The sequence below is a fragment of the Molothrus aeneus genome, chromosome 3, assembly GCF_037042795.1.
Source record: "Molothrus aeneus isolate 106 chromosome 3, BPBGC_Maene_1.0, whole genome shotgun sequence".
Lineage (NCBI taxonomy): Eukaryota > Metazoa > Chordata > Aves > Passeriformes > Icteridae > Molothrus > Molothrus aeneus.
In genome coordinates, this window is record NC_089648.1 from 899,592 (window position 1) to 926,050 (window position 26,459).

Sequence of the window (26,459 nt, forward strand, 5' to 3'; positions counted from 1 at the left end):
ATTCATAATGAAGGCTGTTGGGCTTGGATTTAGACTGACAGGGAAAGCAAAGGCACCTTAAGTTTAGAGGAGATTTGAAGTGTAGTTATGAGTCATTGTTCTGCTACCAGAGGAGTGGCCCTCAAAGAAGCATTTTGGACAGAGGCCAGGGGCTGCACAGGAGCACGTGGTGCTGGCTTGGCAAAGGCCCACTCTGCCCAGCATCCTTCAGCCTTCCTCCCTCTGCAACAGCCCAAGACCTCAAAAGGCTGCTGCCACCAACACCAATAGCTGGACAGGGCGTTCGTCTGCATTGCTTAGGGAATTCAAACCTGTCTTTTTAATTATTCCAGCAATACTTCATCTTCCTCTCCAATGGTTAGCAAGAAGGACCACCAGTTCAGCTGTACTTACATAATGTGGCTGTGAATATCCTATGACTTATTGCCCTATCTTTTCACAGGGTTAAGAGCTTAGGGGTGAAGAATTGCTTGGCTGGGTAAGACGCATTTCTTTTTGCAAAGGATGGATGATGTTCTTCCAGCCCTGGAAGAATTCTTGTGAAAGTTATTTTTTCTCTACAGTCTTTTATTACTATTATGGGCCTATGTTCATAGGCTTGCACTCTCATTAAGAGGCACAGATTTAAATAAGGGGCTTTAATCAACAATTTTCATCATGATTTAAATCAGCTAGCAGGAAACACAAAATTGATTATTTAAATTAATCTTGTTCTTCATTTGTAGTTTTTAATTATTTTCCTAAGGAACAACGGATACTTCCTCATCGGAGCCTGGTACTCTTTTTTTCACTTGTGATCAGGATATGCTATTACCATATTTATTTAAGAATCTGCATATTAAGTCTAAAGTTACTTAACAATTTTCATTTATGTGACAAACCGATGACTGATGCCTCCACTCCATGGCTTATTTTAATGTTTGTGTTAAGGTGCACTGCAGAAAAAGTAACATACATTAGTTACTGTGCTCAATTTAAATCACATACTAACCTTAAATATGATGGAGGGATGGGGCAAGGGGAAAAACACAGGTATCAAAACTGATTCTGCATTTGAAATGGACATTTTGAACACAGGAAATATTACCTCTTTGACAGCAGGCTGGGGTGTTTCTAATCACCAAATCCTTCTAAAGACTCATATGGGAGAAGGTGCAATCTCCTGTTCCCTCTTTGTTTTCAACCCCCAATGATTTTCTCAAACTGGAGCAAACTGAAAGGGAGAATGTGTTTTTGTGCATCCTGAGAAGAAATGGGTCTGTAGGAAATGGGCTTAGAGTCTCAAGAATCCCCTGATCCAGTTGGTTCAGCAAATACTTCAGCCATTGCAGTGACTTGACTTAATCTAAAACTTGTAAAGGTTAACTGCTATTTCTTTTAGTATTACAATGAAATTTAGGCCATAATGTTTAGTGCCACTGGTTCAGGTTTTAAATCAAAATTATCAAATTTTAAATGTATAATGATAAATACAAAAAAAAATTCCTATGCTCTGATTTTTCTGGAAAAGGGACATTTTGTATTTTTATCTGCCTTTAATTTGTATCAACTCTAGCTCAGGGCAGTTGCAATGACTCGAGGAGCCATATTTCTGATTCATACCCTTGTGTGTAAGGTAAAAGCAAAATGAACCTTTTTTGAAAAGCTCTGTTTTTCTGATTGAAGGCATTAGATAGTCAAATTCATCCTTTAGGTAATTCAGCTGACTTCAGTGGAGAAACTAATGTCCAAGTTAGAGACCTGGTTTCTTGTTGGCTTCAGCCATGAAGACAGAGTCCAGGGCTCTCTGGGAATACGAGGAGGGTATGCTGCCTCCCTTCTGTGTGAGTCTCAGCAGGTTCCTGTTCCTGAGCCTCCGTGCCAGCCGTTCTCCCAGCACCTCTGGGCTATGGAGGGATTTCTGCTCCCTCCCTCCCTGCCTCATCACTCCTGGAGTGGTGCAGTGCCTCTCTCCTGGCGCTGCAGTTTGGCAGCCATCAGCCCATTTTGCCAATTCCCTGAGAGAGTTTCCTCCAAGTCACGCTTGAGACTAAAGACAAAACAGCCAAGGCTTGGTTTCTGTTTGTTGCCTGCCAGAAGCTGTATGTACCGTGCCAAGATGTGACATGCAGCACCTTGCATTACAGACACACACCACTCGTGCTGACTCAGAGCAGGGAAACCCTCGCTGCCTTGTCCCACCTTACTGCTGGTCTGATGCACCAGGGGAAGGCTTCAGCTTTGGGGTGAGGTTTGAAACCAAGTTGCTGGGGGTTGTCCCTTAACGTTTTAGCCTGGTTTGGGATTTTCTGGGGAGAGGTTGGGTTGTTGGGGTTTTTACCAGAGCCTAAATGTTCTTTGGTAGCTGCTGATTCCAAATGATGCTTCTGGCTGCAAAACCCACCACAAAGAAATGGAAACCAGGAGCAGAAGGGTGACTTCCAACAATGGTACCCACTCAGGGTGACCCCAGCCAGCCTGTCTCTGAATTCCACATCTAGGAGGTGAAAATTATGGCCCAGGGTTTTGAACAACTTTATGCTATATTTTGGGCTGTTTGTGCTGGTCTGTGCCCCAGGCCCCTCCCAGAAAGCAGAGTGGCCCAGCAGTGCCGTGGGCAGGGGCAGAGGCTGGAGCAGCAGCTTGGCCATCCCAGCAAACACTGACACCATGTGCTGTGGAGAACCAAGGGAGCTCCTTTTGTCTCACAGCATTATGCAGAGCAGCAATGGAGCCGAACATAAAAACAGTAGAAGCAAACACTGCTGTAATGGGTAATGGAAGAGCACATTTCTGATGGATTTGTGGTTGTTGTTATAGGTTTTTTCATATGTGCAGAAATCTATTTGGACCTCGGGTGCCTTAGTGGTGTGAGAGGCTCAGCCTCTGCACGTCCCTCTGCCTGGCCCAGCACACCCACCCCACACAGCTCCAATGCACCTTTGTCTTCAAGCTGTTCCTGTCGAGTCCTCTCTGCTCCTGCCACACAGAGCACATGTTAATGCAAACAGGCATCAAAGAAACCAGAAATGATGTGCAATTCAACATCATTAACTATGAAATCACTCCTCTCCCATGCAGGGCTGTATCAATCAGGTTGGCTTTGGGTCTTTTCTTCCCAGGAAGCCTCTGCTGCAGGTGCCTCTGAAAAGCACTTTGCTGTTTGTGCTCCGTGTTTCCTGACAGGGACGGTTTGTGGTCATCCATGAGCACAAACCATCATCTTCCTACCGATTTAGCATGTGGAAGGATGGATACATACCTTTATTAAAGGCAATCTTAATTTTTCTTATGGAACATTTCATAAAAATGTAGGCTTAGAGCAGCTTTCAGAGGCAGCCACAAATTGCCAGCAGTAATACACCAAAATTAGATGAGCTAGATGGGGTTTGTCTGTTGTCATCCTCTGATTGCTTCCTTCCATCACTTGCCTTAACCGGATTTGTCCCTTAGCACCTGACCATTGTCTGGGGAGAGCTTACAGGTAACAAAACACGCTGGCACGGTTGTTTTTGTATTTAAAAAATGTAATAACTGAGGACCAAGTGCAAAAGGCGGTGGGTGGGTGGGTGGATGTAGGGGCATGTGGGTGGATGGCTGCAGAGTTGGGGTGCAGACGAATGGATGTGGGTAGGAGTGTGGCTTGGTACATGGGCAGGTGCATGTGTTGGTGAGGGGGTACATGAATTGGGTGTGGATGAGTGCACAGGTGGGTGGGTGCATGCATGGATGGTTGGTGCATGAGCGGGTGCAGGAATGGGTGTGTGGGTGCCCAGGTGGCATGGGTTGATGCAGGAATAGGTGGGTGATACACGGGCGCATGCATGCACGGGTGGGCGCACAAGCTGGTGCCCACATGGGTGGAGGGGTGCATTGGCGGGGGCAGGTGCCTCGGCTGGTGCAGGAGCGGGCGCTTGGGCGCGCAGGTGCACGGGGCGATGCAGGGATGGGTGGGTGATGTACGAGCGCACGGTGCATGCACAGCTCGGTGCGCGCAGAGCTGTGCGGGCGCGCAGGGGTGCGGGGCCGGTGCGGACGCGGTGTGCGCCCGTTGTGGCGGCCGGACAAAGCCCCGGGCCGGTGCGGGCCGGTGCGGGCAGGTGCGCAGCTGCCGCCGGCCGTTGCGGCGCGGCCCCGGCGCTCCGGGCGGCAGCGCGGGCGGGGCGGGGCTGCGGGCCCGCTGCGGGGGCGGCGCTGCGCCCGCCCGGCTCGGCTCGGCTCGCCTCGGCTGGGCTCGGCTCGGCTGGGCTGGCACGGGGGCGGGCGGCGGCACCTGCGGCCGCGCCGTGCGGAGCGAGCGGAGCCGCGGCCCGGATGTAGCCGGAACATGGCGCTGGGGGCGGCGTGACGGCGGCGGCCGAGGTAGGGAGGGAGGGCGGCGGGGCCGGGGCCGGGGACCTGCCCGGGGCGCGGGCGGCGGCTGCCCCTGCCCGGGGCACGCGGGAGCCGGCGGGGCCGCCCGGAGCCTGGAGCCCGGCGCTGTGCGCTCCTGGCGGCGCCGGTGCCCGCAGACAAAGGCACGGCCCGGGCATCCCGGCCGCACCTGTGCGGAGCGGCACAGCCGCGGGCGTGCCAGGGCATCCCGGGCTCCTCTCACAGGGATCGCCGTAGCTGGTGTTGCTTTTGATAGCTTGCCGGGGTTTCCTACAACAATGGCTTTTCTTTTCTTTTTAAGCCATTTTGCTTTTTGTCATTTTCCCCCCCAGAAGTTGCTCCCAACTTTCCACGAATATGATGTGCTTTTGGGTTTCCCCCAGGGAGCAGGTGCCCAGAGAGCCATACAGCCGCTCCTGGAAATGCTCCTGCATGCGCCTCTATACGTCTATTCCTTTTTTTTTTTTTTTTTTTTTTTTTTCCCTTCGTGTAAAGGATTAGAAATGCCTGCGATCGACTCTGCTCTTCTTTCAGTGTTCATGAGCCTCGGATCATCGCAGCTAAAGAAAATGAGCTGCATGGTGACTGCCGTGCTCGAATAACACTCCAGCCTCAGGCCAGGAGAGGTGGTTTTTTCATGGTATCGATCAGACCTTGAGAATTTTTTACCAACCCGCCAGCAGCACGCAGGCTGCCTTTCTTCCTCTTTGTTACGTACCAGCCCTCTGCGAACATAAAGAAACAATGGAAATTTTTTTCCCCCCAATTTATTCAGTGTTCGATCTAATGGGCTGTCATTGCCAGTAAGGATACGATTCCCAAGAACTTGAGAGGGGCCAGCAGTGACACTCCTCTGCTAGTAGCCTTTCCCATTCATTTTAGAATTTTTAATGTGCTTTAGCATTTGTGAAATGAAGGAAAGGAGTTGGTATCTGCGTTGAGCTAGATCTCGGTGGTCGCTGCTGCCCAGACAGCCCTTAAGGAATCATTGCTCCACATGTGTTGCCTTTATTGTGCGGTGAAACTTGCATTGTGCTGCTCGGGGTGCAGCAGGGAGCCGGCCGTGCTGCCCTGCCCGCTGTCACAGCCGGCGCTGCGGGCTGCCAGCATCGAGCATCGCTGCTGCTGCTGCTGCTGCTGCTGGGGACAGAGCTCTTGGCATGCCGAGGTGTCGGGGTGGCTCTGGCTGTGCCTGAGCAGGGTGTTTTGGAGGTGGCAAGCGCATGTAGTGCTGCTCCTGGGGCTCCCTGGCCCTCTGTCCGCCCCAGGAGCTGCGCGGGAAGCTGGAGAAGCTCCTCTGGTTCACTTTGAGCTTCACAAAATGGCCCTTTGCGTTGCTCTTTTTTTCCTGCCCGTAGGTTGCTGTTTCTGCTACGTGTGGGTTACGAATGTGTGGATTGCCCTGCCCGTGGTGAGCAGCTGCTGTCCTGGCTTTCAGGTGGGAGAGAGGGACCTGGCTGCGTGTGGCAGGGCACTGGTTTCAGAGCTGGCTGTGCCAGCTAAAGCTTTGGGAGTTACGCCTTGTGGTCACCTTATTGCCTGTTTCTGTGGCTTAGTCACTTTTTTTTGGCTGTAGGTCATTTTATGTTGATGAAAGGTCTTTGCTCAACGTGGAATTGTGTATTTATGCTATTAAATGTATTAATTTGAGATAAATTGAGTAAAAGTATTGTTTTAATCAAGGGAAAGACTCACTCTCCTGTTGAGAGTGCTGAAGTTAAACTTTTTCCCTTCTGCTTCAACCATCTTTCCAAATGGTTTGTATCCCAGTGAGACCATGATTCCTAGCTGAGATGAATTTTCACCAGGTGATTTGAGTCCAGCCTGCCATAGTCCCACGTCCCTGTTGTGTAGGAGCTCGGGGTGCTGTTGCTCACCTCTGTTTTAGCCACACTCTGAGGAAGCGAGAGCTCACCAGTCACGGTGTGTGTGTGTGTGTGCATGTCCTCAGCTGGAGGGACTGCTGGACCAGGCTCCACTGGGCAGCTCAGGAGCCGTTCCACACTGGGAAGCAGTGCCACAGAGAAACTCTGGCAGGTCTGTTGTGGAGAGCCCTGTTAGGAGTCATCAGCAAATCCCCTTGGCAACCCCCTGTGGAGCCAGACCTAGTAAATCCCATTGCTCCTTTGATTCCCTCATTACTTTGGCACCTCTGTTTGCTTCCCAGTGGCTTTTCTGCTTGTTTGGGGTTTTTTCCTGGACATCTTCATCCATCATGAATAGTCACAGTAAGTCAGTGTTTGATTTTCAGTGAGTTCTCAGCATCCCAATGGCTGATTCTAAAATGGAAGCATGTAACAAGCAAAGTTCCTGCAAAACATTTTACTTCCCCATTACTATTTACCAATGTGACAGATTTTGGCAACTCTTACTCTGGAAACTAATATTTGGGAAGTACAATGCAATGTAAGAAATTTGCTCCCCAGTGTCAACTCCTGCTGTCAGTCAGCTGAGAGCAAACGTCTCACGGTAGGTAATCATAACTCTTAGTTTGGCTTTACCTCATCAGTGTCACTTCTGACCCCAGATTTGCTACTGAAATAGGGGAGACAAGCTGTTCTCATTGACATCAGCTGGAGCATGCAGTTTGGGTTTAAAGCTGGGTTCTAGGAGAGCTCCAGCTCGTGTTGCAGGTGCCCAGGAGGTGATGCTGGCACAGATCTGTCAGGGGTACAGGTGTCAGCTGCTTCAGGGATGTATGGAAAAAAGAACTGGAAAGACAGAGCAGAAGAGCACCTGCATCTCTGCTTCTGCTCTCTGATCACCCTCACATCTGACACCGAAATCCTTTTCCTGCTTTGAAGCTGCTCCAGTAAGGAATCTGAAGTGTTTGGCATCTACTTGTTCAAAAACATCACCTGGCTCTGGTTTTACCGGTTTACTCTGCAAAAGCTCCAAACACAAGTGTGGCATGTGCCGAAACTGCCAGCAGGGGTGTGTGGGTACAACAGCTGAGGAGGTTCAGAACCATAAATCTCAAACAAAGCCTCTCTTTTAAATACCTCCTTGGGATATCCTACTCCTGGCATTAGCATTGCTGACTCATGGTGCTGTTTGACTGTCCTGGAGGCGGTTTTGGGACTATCTGTGCTTTGCTCCGTGCAGAAGTCAGAGCAGTTTGTTTCTTGGATCTGCTGCAGGGTTTGGCCAGGTTTCCCCAGGTTTTGGTGAAAGCTGAGCAAAACCTCTGTTGTCAGGATGGAATGGTGTGTGATTGCAGCCAGGTGAAACTAGACAAATGATGATGGAGATTTCAGGTGGTTGATAGCCTCACACCTCTAGGGCCTACGCTTTCTACCATCCTTCAGTTATACTCTTTATTTTTACCATTAATTCTGATCTTTTGAAAATACTTGTCTTGCTACTCTCAGTAGCAATTTGAAGCCAGAAATGTGTTTTAAACAACTGTTGGCTTAAAAAATGGATGGCATGACCAACAGAGCCTTGGTTTTGATGGCATCTTCCCTTGTAGCTTATCCAGTGTCTGATAGAGGTTTATGTGTTGCTCAGTAGGATCTTCATAGTGTACCTTCCTTCTTTCTAGATCTAAAGCTTAATATATTTATGACAATTTCCCCCAGTTAGGTTCATCTGTGATTGGTGGTGAGGTGTGCCAGAGCACTCCCTGATGCACAGCTGCATTCACTTTATTATCAGGGAACAAGCTGAAAAGGGGAATGATTCAAAACCATTAACAGCTGTGAACAAAACCCCAGTTAGTTCTGCCCGTTCAAAAGGCAACTCCCCCCAGCTCCCTTCAGAGCAAATTTCAGAGCACTTTAGTGGTGCTTAATGTTCAGGTAACTCTAATTAAGCCTTTAATCCATTAGGCCACAGAGATTCATTGGGGACTTGGCTGTTGGTGCGGGTGCTTCAGCCTGCCTGTCACTGAGCCCAGGAGGACTCAATGTTGCATTTGGGGGTCTGTCCCTGTGACAAAGAAAACAAAGTATTTTCTCTGCAATTACATGTTAAATTTTGCTTGTTTTGGTTTTTTTCCTGGAGAGAAAACAACTCAGGGGACAGGACTGTGGCCAAGGCTTCTGGTCGAAGACCAGCCACACTATTTGGTTCTCTCGTGTTTCAGCTGTGCCTGTTGAAAGCCCTGGCATGAAATTCCAGCTTTAAACCAAGTTTTGTGCCTTAGAGGGGTCAAAGATATCCCTTTCTGAGTGCTGCCTGCGAGTGCAGTGATGTGAGAAGTGTGTGCTCCCATTGCGTCACGCAGAGCCAGCCACAACGTACCAAGTCAGCTATTTTGCATCTTTTCCAACTTTCTCTTTTCTGTGCCGTGTGAGAATGCCGCCACTTTTGGAAGGTGCATCTGGTGGAAGTGCAAAGCTAATAACTGTTTCAGATACAGAGCTTGAATATCTTTTGAAATCAAACCAGCAAAGCAGAAATGCATGAGTCAAGTTTAGCTCTTCAGGGCTGCCGTTTGCCATTTGCAACCTTCTTTATCTCCTAAGCAAAGCTTTTATTTAAACATGAGCTGTAGATACCAGTTAATATTTACACGTCATGAACCACCAAAGCTGGGGTCCTGGAAGGGCTGGAGGCTGTGAGGGCTGGAGGAAGCCTCGATTTCCCCCTGTGGAGCTCAGGGCACGGGGTGCACCCATCCCGTTTGTGCATATGGCGTGAGCGTGGCCAGGCAGGGGCGGCGTGGCTTGCTCAGAGGCACAAAGTGATGGAGAGTGGAAGTGAAGTCCTGTCTCCCATCATTTTCCTTCTGGGCTCTCCTGGCTTTGCTCTGCTGCTGGAGGCTGCTGCCAGCAAAGGGCTCTGCCTGCAGCGGGACACGCTGCCCTGGTGTCACAGGGCTGGAGTTCTGATTCTGCTGAACAAAGATGCTCTGCCAAAAATAGGTTAAGCCAAAGAACTTAGATGCCAAAAATAGCACGAGGTATTTTTTCCATTTTCTGACTGTCCTTTTTTTGACTGTGTTTTAGATTTATTGTTCCCTGCTGGAGGCAGCTAAAGAAATAAAAGAGGTACTGCAGCTGTAGGCAAGGGAATAGTGGAAATAGACATACACAGTCACCTCTGATGGGGGAAAACTACATGTGTCAGCTATCCCTGTAGAAGTACACAAAACTAACAATGTAAACAAACATGTGCCGTGTCACTAAACCACTCTCTAAGCAGAAATGTTGTTGTTTTTTTAAAGTTAAGGTACCCCACAAAGGGAATGGTGGAGAGAATCCTGGTGACAAAGGGGAGGACAAAAGAAATGCCAGCAAACAGAAACTGGAATGAATAAATGCCACAGGAATGAGCCTGGTGATAGCCCCTATAAACCTTTTATTCTGACACGCTCTGCTGCGTGTGAATAATTCACTCGTCCCAAACTGGTGGCAGTAAAATCCACCCAGCCGTTTTTCACAGAGGCTGAGCAGGTTAGAGCTGTTAAAATTTAAGGCTTCTTTCTGGTGATTGTGCAGAGGAAGTTTTGTACGATGGAGTTAAACTCCAGCTTCCCCGTTCCCCAGGCTAGAGGCATGCTCGGAGGGCTGAGCTGGTGGCTTGCACTGCAGCTATTTAAGGTGCTGGGCTGAGCCTGGAGCTGGGAGTCAGGACGCACTGTGGCTCTAATCCTGGCTCTGCTGCTCACTGAGCCACCTCCAAGAAGTTATTTAACCTCTGTGTGCCACTGCTTCCCTCGGGGTAACAGCAGGGATTATGATAATTGCTTCTGAAAAGCACCTTAGGTGTTTAGTTTTATATTTTTCCAAAGGTGCAGAACTCTCCAGTTCTGAGCTGGAGAAGCTTGATCCATCCCAGGAGGCTTTCAGTACTTTACAGAATTGTAAAAACAATTCTTAATGCCATATTGTTTGTTTGGGCCATGTAAATAAATAAACTTAAAAGATTTTTGATGCGTTTTTTGCACACTACTCACAGAAGAGCTCTTAAAATATAACTGAAGGACATAGAAATGAGGTATAGTTCAAAAGGGTTGTTACAGGACACTTCATGAAATGCAGGTAAACTGGCAGAATGTTTAAATTGTTTCCTTTTTCAGCCAAATCCTGCCAAGGCCACAGAAAGCTGGATTTGCATGTATTAAACTTCTCTCACTTGCATGTAAAGAGCCCAAAGGCAACAGATTTGTAGCCTTGCTCACTTGGATTTGGAGGGTATTTGGTTTTGTGTTTTACAGCAAAGGGTGATTTTCTAGGCTGAAGACGTAGGAAGGTTTCCCTGAGAGTGAGATGAGAACAAAGTAAATGTGCCCTGAGCTGTGCCTCTATCCCAGATTTTGAAGCATGCAGGAAAGAATAATGGTACATGAATTCGTCTCTGTTGCACACACTGAACTCCTCCTTCCCAAAGAGCAGAACTTCTTCCTATTTAAGCTTTGTGTTACAGGGAAAAAATAATCAAAGGGCAGAGAATTCCATGTCTGAGCTGCAGCTGAGAGCAGCGTGCTAAAGAAGCAGTTTGTGGAGCACGGTGCTGTTAGTGGGGTGGCTGGCTGGGAGGCACTGTCCGTGTCACAGGGTGTGCACAGGGTTTGGCAGCAGCATTGCCAGGGTTTGTGGTGTTATGTTATCAAAGTGCTCCAGTGCCCAGGCAGGGACTGTAATCAAAGCCACTGGCTGTTGAGGAAACCCAGGAGATAAAAAGGTGCTCCCGTTTTTGTGCAGGAGCTCGAAATGAAACAGCCAAAAGCGGGGGGCTGCATTGCATCTTCCCAGCGCCAGGGATGTGGGCCCTGTCAGCGTGTCTGGGGACAGGCCTGACTGCCAAAATACTTCAGTGCTGCTACAGAAGTTGCAGGTGGTGATTGCCTTTTAAGCTCTGCTCTCTGTTGTGACGTTTTTAGGGCAGTAAATGAAGGATGGGAAGTAGGAACACAAACAAGTGGGAACGATGCCGTGTGAGGATGTCTGTTCTTACAGTCGCGTGGCTGGATGGAGACAGGGCTGTCCTGCCGGAGTCAGGGAGGGCTGGCAGCGAAGGAGAGGGGCTATTGGCAGTAGCTCCCCTGCCAAAACCAACTATTGATGACAGGGCTCAGTTGAAAGCAGATGGTGTAAGCCATACCCTAAAGACTGCCTGGGGAAACACGTGCAAAACCATGTGCCTGAGTGCCACGGAGGATTTATTCCGAGGGGCAAGGCAGGAGGAGCCTTCACTTGGGTGGAGATGAGAGCTGAGGCTTGGGTCTGGAGAGCAGGGAAAGTGCTTTACTGAGGCAGGGCTTTTATCAGGGACTCAGGCATGTCTCTCATTTTCTGGTATTAGAGATGCAGCACAGAAACTACTGAAGATGCAGCATCCATCCCTCCTCAGTGCTTTCTGTACCCAGTCTCTTTGAGGACCAACTCTTAGCACTGTCAGATTCACAGGGAGACTACGGGGGGCTTTTTCAAGTGCTTAAGAAGTACAAGGCATGAGGTAAATAATTTAAACACTGGTTCAGAGAATTGCTAGCTGAAAAGTGACTTACAGTCTCTTCACAGGCTAACAATAAATGGGTATTTTTTCTTCTGTTTGGGGACAGGAGTATGGAATGTGTTGCCCATCAGCAGGGCTGCTTCCTTCCAAGAGAAATGTTTGCTGAAATGAATCATAGAATGACCTGGATTGGAAGGGAGCTTAAAGATCATCTTGTTCCAGCTCCCCTGCTGTGGGCAGGAGCACCTTCCACTATCCCAGCTTGCTCAGAGCCCCATCCAGCCTGGCCTTAACCCTCCAGGGATGGGGCATCCATAACTTCTCCTCACCACCCTCACAGGGGAGAATTTCTTCCTAGCAGTTAATCTAAACCTACACAGTTTGAAGCCATTGCCCTTGTCCTCTCACTCCGTGCCCTTGTAAATAGTCTCTTTTCATCTTTTTTATAGGCTCCCATCAGGTACTGGGAGGTCCAGTTAAGTCACCCTGATGCCTTTTCTTCTCGTGAACTCAAAGCCAGGGCTTTTTTCTTCTCGGGATCTCATCAGTGCAATGGATCCCTGGCATTTTGTGTCTAATGGGAAAAGCCTGGTACCTCTGTGGCTCACATTTATTATGAACTTCTGTTTGTAGAAGCATTTTGACTTTTTCCTCAGCATCTGGTAGGACTTGGTCTACAGTATGTTGTTACTGCATTTAATTTTTGTACAACAACCTGATGCTGCTTCTTAAGAGATCTTCAGCTGAGGATTACAGGGGTTTTGTGTGGTTTTGTTCCATAGCTTTTGCCATTTTTATTCCTCTCCTGTTTCCTTTGCTCTGGTATTGATCTGAGAGCATCTTGCTGTTTTCCTGCAATTTCCAATTCTGTTTTTCTGAGGAAGAAAAATAGTCAACTGTCCTGATTTAGCTAGAAATTAAACTGCAATTATTTTTCCATGGAAAATTTCCTTAATAGGAAAATTGGTGATAATTGCTAACCAATGCTTTTTAAAGACTTTTTTTTAATGGGTGAAAGACTGCCAAGCTGTCAATCAAGACAGATATTGGATAATACTCCATTCTCCTGACAAGTTCCCTTGTTGTATGAGGCATGTGTTTCACTCTGTAAATTTGAGCTGCTAGAATTTGCCCTTTAATATTTACTTTTCCTGTCCTTTCTCAGTATTACTCAAGTAGTCCTCGTGTACCTGTACAGCATGGTCAAATGGATGTAATAATCTTTGAAGAAAATAACTTGAAGGTGTGATTAGCTTTGTAGTATCATGGTATTCCTGAACCTTTTAACAGTCTCACCCTGTCATTCCATGATGCACCCACCTGTCCTTGCTGGAACCAGCTCTAAAAGGCAGTGCCTGCCTTTGTGATGAGCACAATAAAGCCAGGCAAGTGTGAAACTCTGAGTTGCATGAACATTTGTGGTCCTTATAGGCCATTTCTCAAGACTTTTGCCTATAACACAGAGCATTTAATTTTCTCTTTATTTCTTTTAAAGTAGATTTGGAGAGAAAATTGGATGTTTTCTTGTATCTCTCAGGTTCCAAAGGCCCGGGGTTTTCAGAGAAACTGTTAAAACAGGAGATTTATAATCAATGCAGATACTTGACCTGCTGAGAGTAGCATCTCTCCAAAGTATTGGCTGCTCTTTCATGGTTCTGGATTTAAAGCACTATGAAGAAAAATTTATCTCAACTCCAGTCACCACTGGCATTGCATGTAAAGCACCACAAATGTACAGAACTGGTTCAAAGCAGAGCAGTCAACATTCCCAGACCATTGCCCCATCTCCAGCAGTATTTGCATGCTGGATACCATTGCCTTTCATGCACCAGGAGGTTCTGGAGTTAGCATCTGTAGCAGGCTTTGCTGCTCAGGCCGGGCAGGCATGGAAAACTGCTCCAGCAGTGTTCCCGTGCTGCTGGGAGGGGAAATACAAGTGAAAGGACCAAGTACAGTATTGATTCTGGCATAGACAACAGTAAAAATTGCCATGATGTCAGAGTAAAAGAATTGCAGTCATTAGGGGAAATAATGAGAAAAATAAAATTATAGAAATAACCATCTCCCTTGGCCTGCAGATGAATCAAAGCTTAGCCCTTGATCTCTCATCGCTCACTAGCCCGGAACATAAATCCGAGGGTTTATCATTAAGCCTAATGGGTTGTAAAATCTGGGCTATTTTGGAGGTAGTTGCAGAGATTTGCAGCCCAGGCAGAGAGCGGGCTCTAAGCCACTGGGCCTTGTGTAACTGGGTAAATAGCAAGCTTCAAATAATGCTATAAAGCTATCAAATGTAATAACTAATGCAGCCAGGGCAGCCAGGGGAGGGGAGCCTCGCTGGGGACGGGCTTGGCCATCCTGACAGAACAGCCCTGGTGCAGGAACAACTTTTACTAACAAGCTGAAGTCCTGTTGCTTTACTGGACACCAGGTCCATGCATCTGGTTTGGTTCACATGCAGCACTTTTGTTTTCTGCTCATAGTTCTGCCCTCACCGTGGGCCCGGGGGAGCCAGCAGCACAAACCAGAGACACAGGAGGCACCAACACCTCTCTTACTTTGTCATCACCAGTTAAATATTTATGACAGCGCTTCACAGTGTGCTAGTAAATGCATGCTAGCATATTATGTAAGAGCAATAGCATTCTGGAAGGAGGAGACTTCACTAGTGTCCTTTGCTAGTAAATGTGTGCTGCCAGTTTGCTGTGGTGAGGCCATGTAAAGGCCATGCCTTTTTCCCCAGTTATTTTAAGTGAAATGGGTACTCTACTGCCCATGTGGAAATGGGAATTCAGCTTTTACTGGCATTTGTAATCACATGTGTTTTAAAATTGCTCTCCATCTCTTATTCAGGGGAGACTTTGGATCAGGTCAGGCTCCTGTAGAAGTTGATAGCTCTGAGTTTGCAAGGGAGCAGCAGGTTTTGGTGTGTGATGGGGAGCATATTCCTCGGTGAGGGAGCCAGGGAGGGAGGATCTGGCCTGGGAGTCTTTTGGGTTAATTAAGAGTTCAAAGTAGCTTGTACTTTTCCTAAAGGGTTGTAGAGTATTGATTCCCATTAGTGCTGTACTGCTCCAGAGAAGGGGATTCTTGGGAAATCATTTGCAAAGTCAGTTGTGCCTGGACTGACCTGAGTCGGATTGCAGTTTGGGAGGAGTGGCATAGCTTCTGGGAGAATTTGCTGCAGAGTGCTGACTGTGAAAACAGAAAGCTGATGTAGATTTGACTGTGGGACAAGTGAGAGGGTAAGCCATCAAAGGAGGAGCCTGTCTAGCTTAGCATAAATAGTCAAATTGATTTAAACAGAGGTGTGTACATTTGTGCCTTAATGAATGCAGGAGAGGTTCCCCCCACGCCTTTCCCTACCAAAGGCAGCATCAGGAACCTGTGGTTAGTTATGTCTCAGAACTGCAGAAAACAAACTTAGGAGTTACAGATGATTTGTACTTGGCATGAGTGCTGTTATCTGTCGTGATGGCTTTCCTAGCAGCAGTGTATGTGTTTGGGAAGACATTTTGGGGATCTGTGCCAGTGAGAGCCAGCCTTGGAAGCAAACAGTGTGGGGATGGCTGAGGAAACAAGCCGCAAGCACGAAGGATGAGCCAGCATGTAGCAGCTCTGGGGAGGGTGGGCTGCAGGGACGGAGGGCCCTGCAGGCTTGGGCACATTCTCTGCACGGTCATGGAGAGATTAAATGTTCAGCAGGTACTGGATTATTTATCTGCTGCACACACGGGGGTGTTTACAAAAAACAAGTGCTCGATGATCGAGACTGTTATCTTTGCTTTGACCAAAGATGCTGAACGGATGCCAGGTGGGAAAGTGAAACCTGCCAAAATCACAAAGTAGCACTAGAAGTTGCTGACTTTTAATTTTGAGCCTTTGCATACACAGGCAGCCCTAATTATGTGTGCTGTTTGATACACATGGTTGAGCAGCAGTTGTTTGTGCATTGATTATGTCTCAGTAGCTGCTGGTGCAAACTCGGAGTGCCTTGGCTGAGCCAGGCAGGAGTCCCCAGAGCCACGGAGTAGTGTTCTTCACAGAATCACAGAATTTCTAGGTTGGAAGAGACCTTCAAGATCATCGAGTCCGACCCATGTTCTAACACCTCAACTAGATCATGGCACCCAGTGCCACATCCAGTCTTTTTTTTAAACACATCAAGGGATGGTGACTCCACCACCTCCCTGGGTAGATGATTCCAGTATTTGACCACTCTTTCTGTGAAAAACTTCCTCCTTAATTCCAGCCTGTATCTCCCTTGGCACAGCTTGAGACTGTGTCCTCTTGTTCTGTCTGTTGCTGCCCGGAGAAAGAGACCGACCCCCAGCTCACCACAGTCACCCTTCAGGACGCTGAAGAGAGTGATCAGGTCACCTCTGAGTCTCCTTTTCTCCAGGCTGAACAACCCCAGCTCCCTCAGTCGTTCTTCATAGGGCTTGTGTTCCAAACCACTCACCAGCCTCGTTGCTCTCCTTTGGACACGCTCAAGCATCTCAACGTCCCTCCTAAAGTGAGGGGCCCAGAATTGGACGCAATACTCAAGGTGTGGCCTCACCAGTGCCGAGTACAGGGGCAGAATGACCTCCCTGCTCCTGCTGGCCACACTATTCCTGATACTGGCCAGGATGCCATTGGCCTTCTTGGCCACCTGGGCACACTGCTGGCTCATGTTCAGCCGATTGTCAACCAGCACGCCCAGGTCCCTTTCCTCCTGAGCACTGTCCAGCCACACTGTCCCCAGCTTATATCGTTGCAGGGGGTTATTGTGGCCAAAGTGCAGGACTCGGCACTTGGACTTATTCAACTTCATCCCATTAGATTCTGCCCATCCATCCAACCATTCCAAGTCCCTCTGCAAAGCCCTCTGTCCCTCTAACAGATCGACACACGCTCCCAGCTTAGTGTCATCTGCAAATTTGCTAATGAAAGACTCTAAGCCCTCATCCATGTCATCAATAAAAATATTAAACAGAACTGGCCCCAGCACAGAGCCCTGAGGGACACCCTGGTGACTGGCCCCCAGCTGGATGCAGCACCATTCACCACCACTCTCTGGGCCCGGCCATCCAGCCAGTTCCTAACCCAGCACAGAGTGCTCCTGTCCAAGCCACGGGCTGCCAGCTTGTCTAGGAGTATGCTGTGGGAGACAGTGCCAAAGGCCTTGCTGAAATCCAAATAAACAACATCTACTGCCTTCCCTGCATCCACTAGGCGGGTTACCTGGTCATAAAAGGTGACCAGGTTGGTCAAACATGACCTACCCCTCCTAAAGCCATGCTGACTGGGTCTGATACCCTGGCCATGCTGTAAATTCTGTGTGATGGCACTTAATATAAACTGTTCCATTATCTTGCCCTGTACTGAGGTCAGGCTGACTGGTCTATAATTACCAGGATCCTCCTTTGCACCCTTGTTGTGAATGGGTGTCACATTGGGCAGCTTCCAGTCATCCAGAACCTCAGCAGTGAGCCAGGACTGTTGGTAAATGATGGAGACTGGCTTGGCAAGCTCATCTGCCAGCTCTCTCATTTCCCTGGGGTGGATCCCGTCTGGTCCCGTAGATTTATGAACATCCAAGCATTTCAGTGGTTCTTTGACTGCCTCTTCTTGGATAATGGGGGGACCATTCTGCTCCCTGACACCATTACAGGAGGGGCTCCTGGATCTGTCAGCTCCCACAGTTAAGTCTTGGCCGAGTTTTATGTTTCTGAAAGCCCTGTTGGAAGATGTGGTGAAGTTTTAGTTCTTTTGGTGCAGTTTGAAAAGCAGAGCCTGTGATAGAGCTTGGCACTTTGCTGGGGACACCCAGTGCATTATCTTGTAATTCTGTATTGACCCCAGTTCTCCAAACACTTTCCTTGAATTTCATACCTCAGGAGTCTGCTGGACTGTGCCATAGGGGCCTGAAAATTCCCTTGTACATTTGAGAAAGGTGATGGGATGGACACATCTTGGATGGTTTTGAGTTTGATCCATGGGATGAGTGTTGATTCGATGTCTGGCTGGGTATCAGTTCACTTCTGTAACATACCTGGCAGTTCCAAAATTTCCTGAACTTTGCTCTCTCCCTTTTACATTTCTCTCTTCTAATGTTTTTTGAATTTTGCAGCTTTATATAGGCTCCTTTTCCTCCCCCTCTCACCACTTGCTGATTTTCTCCTCCGCCCCAGTTACTAAAATCTCTCCCTGGTGCCTCACCATCGTCAGCAGAGCTCTTCATCTGCAGGCTGCAAGAAGAGCAGAGCACACTGGGGAAGGAGAAATGATCCTGGACCCTCCTTAAGTTTTGAAGTGGTTGGAAGTTGTTTGCTGATCAAAGGTGGCACACAGGAGTCTCTTCTCTTTGCTTCCTCCATCCTTTTCGTGGCAGCTTTCTCCCGTTCCCGGCTGGCAGGGCTCACCCCTTGGGCTCTGCAGGGCCCCTGCTAGGATGAGAGTGGCTCTGCATTTCCAGATAAAAGCACTTCTGAGTACCCTGGTGTGTAAATCCCAACTGCAGAATTCCTGCAGTCAGGGTGGTAGGTGCTTTCCAGAAGATGGGAACCCCTTTGGTAAGAGAGTGAGGAATTTTGGAAAGAGGGGTGAAACGGCAAGAGGAGAAACGCCCGATGACAATGCTCAACTGAATCAGCTGGTGAGAAAAAGTCATTCTCATTATTCTGGTTGCTGCAGTCATCAAACCATGACTGTGAGAAGTGTCATGAGCACCGCTTAGATGGAGAGAGTTTTTGTAGGTGGGTGAGGAACAGATCTGTCCCTCCCCTTGAGGTTCTGAAGCTGGACAAAGCCCTGACCAGCCTGCCCTGTCCTGCTGCAGCCCCTGAGCACAGAGACCCCTCAGCCAGGGTGAGCCTGACCCTGCTCTGTGTTTGGAGAGAGGAGCAAAACAAACAGAAATGTTTGGGCCATTGCCAAGTGGAAATATTAGGAGTGACATGGCGAATTTGTTTTAATGTAATCTGGACTTAATCACTGGTTGAGACTGTACTGGAGGCTTTCAGCTCGGGTAAGGGGTTGGTTGGATAAATGTGTTTATTTTCCTGCTATTCATTTTCCAGGGATGAACATACCAGGTACTTAAAAGCATGTATCAAGGAAGAAACAAGACAAAGGGGATAAATTAAGTGACTGCTGCCAGATTAATTATTCTGTTACATCTCAACTCATATTTTTAAGTCTACAACTTTGAAAGGGAATGTTCAAAATTATCTTTGCAATGACCATCTTTCCATCTAATTTAAAGTCATTCAGCTTTACCAGAAGTAATTATGCTCCATACTAACAAATGAAAAGACATGGCAACATCAGAAAAACTGATTATTCAAGCAATCTTTCTTACATAAAATAGCCAACTAATCTCCCAGCTTCAGTCCTTGAGTGCTATTGCAAATACCCTCCTGAAAGAGAACTTCATTCTTGGCACATTGGCAGTCTGCCTCTGTCCCTGATGGCTCCCTGTGTAGTCAGTCATGGTTTGGGCGTTAAGAAATGCTTTTCTTTTATTGCTGTATCACCTCTTGCACCCAGTGGAATTTTTTTTTCCTTGTGACCAATGAAAGCAAAACGCAGGGAATGAAGTTTGTGTCCTGCTTAGAAAAATAAGGAAATCTCCAGACTTGCTGCTCTTCTGCTGCTTTGGCCATCGCCCTTGAGGCCTTCTGAGGTTGTGGAGGAATCCAAATGTTTTGTAAGTCAATAACTAGTGCAGTGCTGCACTTGAAGTGGTTATTATTAGCCCAACTCTACTTTTTATAGAAAAATAAAAGGAAAAGTCCTGCTTGCAGAAGAACTCATTATAAAAAGTTTCTGTCAAACACCTGAAGTCCTGATACGTGTGCCTTTCTCTTCTCAGAGTTCTCAGTCCACTTCACTGTCCACTCAAAGCCCTCTTTAGCCTTACTGACCCTTCTATAAATCCAAAAATGCCTCTTCTACAATAAAGCATTTCTAATTCCTGATTGCTCTTAATGTTAAAAACATCTACAGAAAAAAGTCAGTGAGTCACCAGTGTCCTGTGCTGCTTTCAGGAGGAGCATGATGCTGATGGGTGGCTTTTATTTTTCCTGCTGATAGAAGCAGGAGGTGGAGGTTGGTGGCTTCTTCCACTCTGCTCCAGGATCCACTTGGGATAATAAATCTATTTATGCTGTCCAGCATGCTTTTACATATTCTTTCTTAAAGTCAGTATCTACGTATTTTCAGCTGTCTTTGCTGTAAGTGGAGTGTCTTCAATACTTGCTCCTAATTCTGTTAGCCCTGAACTGGTTTGGTCAGTGTCTGCACTTCTGGAGCTGTTGGTGAGATACTCCTGGGGGTGTGCAGGACCATCGTGTGCCCCTCTGCTGCATTCCCACACCTGCAGCCCCTCTGTGCCGTCTGTGCCCTGCTTGGGAGCGCCCTGCTCTTCATGCTGCCCGATGGCACTGGGCTCATCCATGTTTCATTCTCCTGGGAATACCTGCCTGCTATTACGGTCTGTACAAGCATTACAGCTATGTACAAGGATCAGCCACCTGGTCAATAGAGAAATTGCTGCTACAGCTGAACAAGCTGCAGCAAAGCCCCAGGGAGGCACAGCCGGAGTCTGACCCTCGCCAGAGCTTCAGTGCATCTGAATCATCCGATGTTTGCTGGTTTTGTTCCTTTCTATCTCATAACATTCCTTAATTTGATATTTTCATCTCAACTATTGCAGAACATAAGGTTGATGTTTACAGGGAACTATTCACAAGGCTTTCGAGACTTCTTTCCTGATCCCCAAGTTACTCGAAGGATTGTTGTGTTAGCAAAGCCAACGTTGCTGTCCCTGCCCTGGGAGTGGCTTTGTGTTTCCCAGCACTGAATTTACATGGACATTTGAAAAGCAGGTTTGTGTGAGCAGCAGTCACTTGGCACCAGAGTTCACCATCAGGATGAGTGCCCAGTGGCTGGGCATCGCTGGGTTTTGTGTCCCCTCTGCCTGTGCAGGGACACAGCGAGGTGGTGGAGGGATCACAGCTGAGCTGGCACTGGCACGCCTGCCCTGCTGCCTGGAATTGGGAATGACACTGCAGCTCACTGGGGCCGTGCTGCTGCCATTAGCTCTCTTACCTCTCCAGCTCTCTTGTCTTTGACAGCCAGCTCTGTCCCTGCTCCCTGTTCCTGGATGATCAAGGGTTGTTAATCCTTTCCCTAAAAAGTTGTGTGCTAGCTCTTCATCTGTAGCCAGTTGTAGCAACAAGATGCTTTTCAACATTCCTGATCATCACTGGGGTTTTGGGTGGTCTGCCATTTATCCAAAAGAATGTATCTGTTCAACCTTTGTCTGCTGTGCTATTTTCACATAAACAAAATATTTATAAATAATAATAAATAAAATTTATTTATTAAACACATTTTCATATGCTCTTCAGTGGGATTTGCCAAGGACTGTCTCTTTTTATAAATCTTGCTAAATTCTTGTCTTTGAAATTGCAGAATTTTGTAGCTTCCACCCCCAGAAGTAACGCTGCCTGAGATCTGCTATGTGATTTTCCTTCTTTCCTGCTCCTAGCACTTCCCTGTATTAATTTGCATTTTCCAAGACAGACGCTTGGCCCCAGTTTCCTTAGGGAATGCTGCCCTTCCTTGGCAAGGCTTGATCTGCTCCAGGAGGCTGCTTGAGCCCCTTTTGCTGTGAGTCCCTTTTCCCTTCACTCATCTGTGTTTGAGCATTTCAGAGGATTTTACTGTGGTGGATGAGTAAGAAGCACAGAGAACAGCCCAAATCTCACATCAGCCCTAAATTGTGCCCGCAGGCTCCTCTCCATCCTTACTCTGCTGTTGCCTGGGTGGACTGCAGCTACCGAGTCCCTCCTTGGCATTTCCCAAATAGGATGGATCCCCAGGGATGCACAAGACTGTCCCAGATTAACATTGTTGTTTTCTGAGGCTCATCTATTCAAATATGTTTAAGCAAATGGAGTATTCATGATTCTAGATAAAATTAAGAGGGAGGAGGGAGTGGTTTCACATTTTGAAAGCAAACATTTCAAACAGATGCAGCCTGCTGGGAAGGATCACATTGAATTGCATGACTTTTTAAAAGAAAAGAACATCCATTTGACTCAAGTCCTCAGTATGAAAGATTAGGAGTTAAGAGACATTTTTCGCCCACTTTGAAAGTAAATGTATTTTAAATTTAATTCTTTGGCACAGCTGCTGCTTTCTCTCTCTGGAAAGCCTTCCTTGTGCTTTGAGCAATGTAAAGATGTGGGCTGGGTGCTAATCCAGTTTAAGATTCCAAACTCCCTTTCCACTCTTTGGAGATTTTCCCATCACCACCTTCTAGATAAATGTAGAACTGTCTTTTATTTTAACACGGGACTGGTTTAGGGAGATTTGTTGGAGATTCGTCAACTCAGTGCAAGGAAAAGTATGAGTGTGAAGGTTTCATGTTGTTTTGGAATAGATAAATCAATGTAAGATGGTATGAAATCAGCTGGTTTCTCCTTTCCCTCCAGTATAAATATGTAGTGCTGCCTACATGTAAAAACAACGACCCAGAACAACCCAGGAGCTGTGAGAGGGTGCCAGGCCTGATGGTGCTGTTGGGGCAGCCAGGAGCCGGGCAGGGTGATGCCCCTGACACTGCTCATCACTGCTGGGTGTTGTTGGGGTTACTGCTCCGCTTACCGCTCACCTGGGGCTGCACAGTCACCCTGCACAAGGAGTGCCTTAGTCTGAAGAGGCTGCTGAGTTAGGAATGCCCGAGTTCTGGGGAATCTGGTGCTTCCTGAGCTCTGTTACCACCCATGGACTGCAGGAGGAATTGCTGAGGGCACACCACACCAAGTGTCAGCTCTGAGAGACTTGGGCTGAAGCCGCAGCAGGATTTTGCTGTCTCACTACCCTGTTGTCCTGATCCAGGCTGCCCCAGGGACTTCCCTCTCCTGTCTCCAGGTAGAGCCTCCTCCCTTCCTGTTCCTCTTCTCCTGAAGAAAGGGAGTGTATTTTGTGGATTGAGTGTGCTGATCTAGAGCTCATTAATGCTGTTGTACCATTCTGAATACATCAGCTGTGCCCATAATACTCAGTCTGAAGCCATTATTCTCTAGAAGTGATCTTCCTATCTCCCTTTATTATTGTTAATATTATTATTAATTTTATACAGCCAGCACTGAGCACTTTTCCAATAGTAACTTGTATTTAGTGACTTATTAAGGTTTATCCAAGTCACAGATTCCCAGCGGATGTTCTGAGCTTGTTTCTTATTTAAAAACATCATCTAAATTCAAATCAGGAATTAACACAGTTCTGCAAATGACATTCACCCCTCTGCAGAAGGACCAGCATTAATCCTGTGTGCTGCAGCAATGGTATTTCAAGCCTTGTTTGAGGGCTTTAGTGGCTTAAATCAGCCTTAGGCAAAGCACAGGCGTCTGCAATAGCTGGACAGGACTAACTTTGGGCAGCCAGTTTAAATGTGTCACAGGGGCTGGGTCAGGACACGGGTTCCCTTCATGGCCAGGGAGAAGACACAGTGCTCCACAAAACCTTCCTGCATCACTTGGTGCTGGAGTTAGTGCCTACAGACAAAATCTTCACAGGCCTGTTCCTAAAGCATTTGTCCTACTGCTGGAGTCCTGGTCTTTGGGAGAGGGGCAAGGTCCCTGTTTCAGGGCTCTGAGGGAACCGGTGGGGTGCTGGCAGAACCAGCAGGATCCTTCTTTAGGGGCACTTCCAGCTTCTGTTGAAATTCAGTTCAGGTTGCTCTGGTTCCTGTAGGGTTCTCTGGGAATGCCCACTGTAATACATTAACATATTTGCCTCCTTACTGTTGTCATCAGCAGTCCCTGCTGTTTGAGTTCCCAGAGTTCCCACCAAACCCGTTGTGCTGGGCCAGTGGGTGGGTTGGAGAGCTTCCATCCATCCATCCCTCTCTCTGTGCCTCTGTAGGGTAGAGTCTGCCTTGGCATGGGAATTGTGAAGTGGGGCTCTGAGTGCAGGAGGAATGTGATACACTCACTTCTCCAACATCCTGCTGCTCAGAACAGCAGAAACCCGAAGCAGATGTGTCATTAAATCATTTTGAATCATTGCAAACAGTGCAGGAGTTCAGCACAAGCATCCATAGCTTTAAGCCACCTCCGCAGAGCTTTGCATCCCTCATAAAATTTGGATGAACTACACTGGGTAAACTGTTCTGCTGTTATCTGATAGCCACCTACCTTTAGAGCTGAGGCTTGCTGGGGGAAGATGGAAATAGATCTCAGTGCATGGTGAGAGCTCAGAGTGACTGATGTGATTTCTTGGTCCCATAAAGCTGCTGCCCAACGTAGGAGAATACCCTCCCTTTAATTGAGAGACCAGGCAAAGGAGGCTGTCTTGGGTCTGAGATGAAGTATATGATTATTTAATCACTGGTTAGTTGGCAATAATGAGCAAGTGTTTTGCAAAATGAGCTCTTAAAGGGAGTCTCTAAACATAGATGCTGGTGCTGCAGTGCTGGGGCTGAGCACAAAGTGTGGCCCTGCTGCTCCCAAGAAGGGCTCATTGGATCCCTGTTCCTTCACAGGCAGGCGTTGGTGGCAACCCTGCTGCCCAAATTACCAAGCAGAAGGTGTGCCAAGGCCAGGGGGAGGACAGAGCTCTGAGGGTTTCTTAACTCAAAACTGGCATTTCTGGTGCTCCACTGAGCTTCTCCAGCAAGGATACGTTCCCCTTTAATTGCTGGACTTCTGACAACAGCTTGACAGAAGAGCAGCCAAGCAATCTTGTTTTCCTTTGTTAGCTATTTTTATTTTACCTGGATCATTACTTATCAAAGAGCGCTGCTATCACTTGAAATAAACATGTTTAAACATTAATAAGTAGCTTGAGAGATGCTCTTTTTGATGCTGTCTGGGAAAACATCGTCTGATTTTTGGAGGAGAAAAACTTCAGCGCAAATGTTTTTTCCCTCGTGTGTTTTAATGTCCCTCAGCAATTACTTTGCAAGTGGGAAAGCAAAGAAGGGAAATTGCTGCCATCAACTTGCTGCCCTTAACATTGCCTTGACAAAAGCCTGACTGGGCCAACAGTGAGAGTGAGGAGAGGTTTGTGAGGGCACCTGGGTCTGTCGACTCTTCTTTACTATCTCTCATAACTTCAGCTGCATTGAAAGCCTCATGTAAAATCAGAACGTCATGGTGGCACCCACATTTCCAAATGGCTTGGAAAACTGGCTTTCAAAGGGAAGAATTCTTCCATTTCCTTGTGGCTGAGCAAGTGGCAGTACGTGGGTGCTGCTCCATATCCATGAGAGCTGCTGGGTTGGTGGCTCCACAGCCAGCCAGGCCAGAAGGGACTGTGGAGTCCTGCTGGTGCTACCCTGGTGTTCCTGAGCTGCTCCAGCACAGGGCACACTGTCCTGCTGGTGCTACCCTGGTGTTCCTGAGCTGCTCCAGCACAGGGCACACTGTCCTGCTGCTGGTGCTACCCTGGTGTTCCTGAGCTGCTCCAGCACAGGGCACACTGTCCTGCTGCTCCTCACCCTGGTGTTCCTGAGCTGCTCCAGCACAGGGCACACTGTCCTGCTGGTGGTGCTACCCTGGTGTTCCTGAGCTGCTCCAGCACAGGGCACACTGTCCTGCTGCTCCTCACCCTGGTGTTCCTGAGCTGCTCCAGCACAGGGCACACTGTCCTGCTGGTGCTACCCTGGTGTTCCTGAGCTGCTCCAGCACAGGGCACACTGTCCTGCTGCTCCTCACCCTGGTGTTCCTGAGCTGCTCCAGCACAGGGCACACTGTCCTGCTGGTGCTACCCTGGTGTTCCATGAGCTGCTCCAGCACAGGGCACACTGTCCTGCTGCTCCTCACCCTGGTGTTCCTGAGCTGCTCCAGCACAGGGCACACTGTCCTGCTGGTGCTACCCTGGTGTTCCATGAGCTCTCCCTTTCCCCTGCTGCTCCCAGCACAGGGCAGGCTGTGCCTGACTGCCCTTCCCTCTGCAGGAAGGGACCCAGCCTTCTTCCCATGGCATCTCCCAGAATTCAGGCGTTTTCTGCTCTATTTCAGAGCTTGTTGGAGAGTTTAATGATTCATGCTGTAAAAATACTTTCCTTGTTGGCTTTTCCCTGTCTTCAGCTTCCAGCCAGTGATTTCTTTTCTTTGTTACTGCAGAGATAACAAAGCCTTTTTCTGGCGCTGTGTTTTCCTTTGTGAAGGGGTTTTACGCTATAATCAAGTTACCTCTCAGACAAGCTGAACAGATTGAGCTCCACATTTCTCATTAAAAGACATTTTTCTCCCATCAGTAATTTTTACTACATCCTATTCAGTTTTTAACATTGTTATGCCAAGGTTGACCCCAAAGCTGTTCCAGTGATGCCTTGAGAGGCTGACCTGGAGCAGAGTAGACAGAGCCAAGAGAATAAAGTAGGTATGTATTAAAAGGCCTTGAAGGACACACCCTGGGCAGCACCAGGCATCACCAGGACCCATTCCACCATCTGTGATGTGTGGGGGTGAAGTGTCCTCCTGGCCTGCACGTGTTGCATTTCCAGTTTATATGGACATGGCCCCAGTGGAATATCCCCTGTCACACAGGGAGGTTGTGCTCTGGTCTCCTGGATATTTTTACAGAGGCATTTTGTTGCTGCCTGCCATGGTCAGTTCTGTAGGTACCTCCACAGTCCTTGTGGCGCCAAAGAGGTTTGTGTTTTCTTTGCTTTTTTTGCAATTAAAAGAGGAAAAGAG

General features: G+C 47.9%; 1 protein-coding gene across 3 annotated transcripts in view; it reads left to right on the forward strand.

Moving 5' to 3' along the window:
• The window catches only part of PAK5 (p21 (RAC1) activated kinase 5), a 195,835-nt gene that overhangs the window by 105,268 nt on the left and 64,108 nt on the right, over positions 1–26,459 (forward strand). Inside the window, exon 1 of one of the 3 annotated variants that reach the window (XM_066546008.1) lies at positions 4,246–4,341. The exons of the other annotated variants lie outside the window; for them this stretch is intronic. The gene's annotated coding sequence lies outside the window, so the exon portion shown is untranslated. Of the gene's footprint in view, positions 1–4,245; positions 4,342–26,459 lie in introns of those variants that run through there. 3 annotated transcript variants of the gene reach the window in all.